The sequence below is a fragment of the Lycium ferocissimum genome, chromosome 2, assembly GCF_029784015.1.
Source record: "Lycium ferocissimum isolate CSIRO_LF1 chromosome 2, AGI_CSIRO_Lferr_CH_V1, whole genome shotgun sequence".
In the NCBI taxonomy this organism is placed as follows: domain Eukaryota; kingdom Viridiplantae; phylum Streptophyta; class Magnoliopsida; order Solanales; family Solanaceae; genus Lycium; species Lycium ferocissimum.
In genome coordinates this window covers 58,431,661-58,434,895 of record NC_081343.1, presented here as the reverse complement: position 1 = coordinate 58,434,895, position 3,235 = coordinate 58,431,661, and positions in this window count along the sequence as shown.

Sequence of the window (3,235 nt, the reverse complement as noted above, 5' to 3'; positions counted from 1 at the left end):
AAAAAGAACAAATTTTTTTTTCCTTTTTTTGAAACATAGCAAGGATTAAATGTTAAGCATGCTTAGAATATAATGTATATAACAAAATAATAACAAGAGTTCATAGTAGAAAATCTTAATCGAAGATTTTTTGTAGAGTTATTTTAATCGAGTTCTAGCCACTTTTCTCCAAAATTTGAACTTAGAATCTTGCTCCTCGACTTGAATATACCGAGAATCTAAACTTTTCGGATGAAATTTAATAAAAAATGACGTTTTTGGATGTGGGACCACCTCATTTTTTGTTCGTCAATGGCGGTTTCTATTTTTTTTTTTTTTTAAACCAATCGGAGGGACGGTGGTGGAACCCGACAGTTTATGTTGAAGGGTATAACGCAAGATTTTATCACATGACAAACTTAGACAAAAACTATTATAAATAAAGAAAATGTCACAAGAGCATGTGAGAGCACAAACGTATTATAAATGCAAGAAAATACTGCGCTAAAGCACTTAACGGGGCCGTTACGGTTAAGTGTTTTAGCGCAGTATTTTACTGCGCTAAAGGTACTTTTGTAACATTATTTTTTGTTGGGATATTTTGGTTCAAAAAAAATTTTTTGAAGGCATTTTTGTTCCGGACTCACTATTCTTAGCCCTACAGATAAAAAGACTTTGTGAAAAAAATCATGAAAATGTATAAATAAAAGGCCAAAGTCATAGATGGACCCCTGAACTTATCCTAATTTTCCATCTAGACCCCCCAACTGAAACGTTGACCATCTGAACCCCCGAACATAAGATAAACTGTGCCATTTGAACCCCTCGCGAATGTACGGCACACGTACGAAGCTCACTTGTGCGACATGGAAAAATAGACCAGTGACATGGAGCCATGTCATGTTACCTGTTTTTTTTTTTTTTTTTTTTTTTAAATAAGCCATGTCAACAAAAACAATTAATTTTAACAAAAACTCTATTTTAAAATCTATTTAAATAATTTTAAAAAATTGAAAAACCCAACCCATCCTCTCCGATAGCCCACCTTGCCGTCGCCACTACCGCCGTTGCCTCCTCCGCCTCCGCCGCCGCCGCTTTCTTTTTTTTAAAATTCTTTAATCATTAAAAATTAATTTTAACAAAAACTCTATTTTAAAATCTATTTAAATAATTTAAAAAAATTGAACAACCCAACCCATCCTCTCCGATAGCCCACCTCACCGTCGCCACTGCCTCCTCCACCGCCGCAGCTTTCTTTTTTTAAATTTTTAATCATTAAAAATTAATTTTAACAAAAACTCTATTTTAAAATCTATTTAAATAATTTAAAAAATTGAAAAAACCCAACCCATCCTCTCCGATAGCCCACTTCACCGCCGCCGCTTCAAAATCTATTTAAATAGTGTTTTTGTTAAAATTAATTTTTAATGATTAAAAATTTTAAAAAAGAAAGTGGCGACGTTACAGGAGGAGGCGGGCAGAGGAGGCAAGTAAGTAGGCGGCGGTGAAGTGGGCTATCTGGAGAGGATGGGTTGGGTTTTTCAATTTTTTTAAATTATTTAAATAGATTTTAAAATAGAGTTTTTGTTAAAATTAATTTTTAATGATTAAAAATTCAAAAAAAAAGAAAAAAATTTGTCTCTCACGCTCCGTTTAAAGCGATGAGTTTACACGTGTGCCACATTTATACGGGTTCAAATGGCACTTTATCTTTATTCGTGCTCGATTGGCCAACATTTCAATGTGAGCCTGTATTTAAAATCATGACTTTGGCCTAAATAAAACCTTTTGGTGACTATAGGCACCATAATGCATCATAGGACGTTTGCCAGCTCTAGCAAAGGGTTAGTTGGCCCACACCTAAAAGGAATTAAACATGAATTCAAAATAAAGCAATGCAAAGAGTACAACACTGTTGAGTTGGTGGAACTATCACTTTTATTTTAGTCAGGGTTAATCCATGCAATCTGTTATTTCTATATTTATACATATATGTTTTCTAATGTATATTAAAACTACCGATTAGTATTGACTTTTTGAATAAAAGTTGAAAAAGATTAGAGAATAATATCTCTTAATTTTGAATGGGGAGATAACAGTGGATGAAATAAGGGAGCATGGAGAAAATCAGGTAACAATATATTTTAATTTTGATTGGAGAGAGAAAATTGGATAAAACAATGAAAGCAATCTCCTTACCTTATTTAATGTGTTTTATTTAATTCTTTTTAGTTTACCTAATTTGTATAGATTTTGTAACAAATCTATTGATATATTTTATAAACTGAAAAGTATCGTTATATTCCGTAAATATAACCTCTTAGTATGTACAAGACATAAAGACATAAAGATATAACCTACTTAAGACTCTATATTACAATCAACTTTTTTTTTTTTTTTTTTTAAAGATTCTTCTCCCTCTATGATAGACACCACTTCTAGACCTAAAATTCATCATCTCTCATAATATAAATCTTCAAACCAATATTACAAAATATTTTTTTATTACTGACATGTGTATTAATTGTATATAAAAATTGATTTGTATTATTTTGAGATATGTGCGATCATTGTGTGTTTGAAATCTGTATAAATGTTGAAAACTAGTATATGTATGAAATGTGTATGGAATCTGCTATATACTATCATTTTTTAGATATATGTGGTATAGTGTGTATGGAATGCGAATAAATTCGATATAAATTGATCTAAAAAATGTTGAAAATTATACGGGTATGGAATGTGGTTTGTATCAATCAAAAAACTTAATATACATATATACATTCTCATAATCTATACATACTTTGATTAGATTTTATACAATTTATATGTATTTTATCATAATCAAAATATACATACCACTTTTATACATATTTCATACATAAAAATTATAACGAATTTATACATTTATACATATTGCATACAAAAATTTACACAAATTTATTTTATGGTGTATGAACTTTGTATGGAATCTTATTTGTATCAATTACAAATTTATTATACATATTTTCTCAAAATTTATACATACTTTGATTAAATTTTATACAATTTATATGCGCTTCATCATAATCAAAATACACATAATTTTAATACATATTTCATATACAAAAATTATAACAAATTTATACAGTTATACATATTGCATATAAAAATTATACATATATGATTTCGATGTATATAAAAACTACCGATTAGTATTGACTTTTTGAATAAAAGTTGAAGAAAATTAGAGAACAATATCTCTTAATTTTGAATG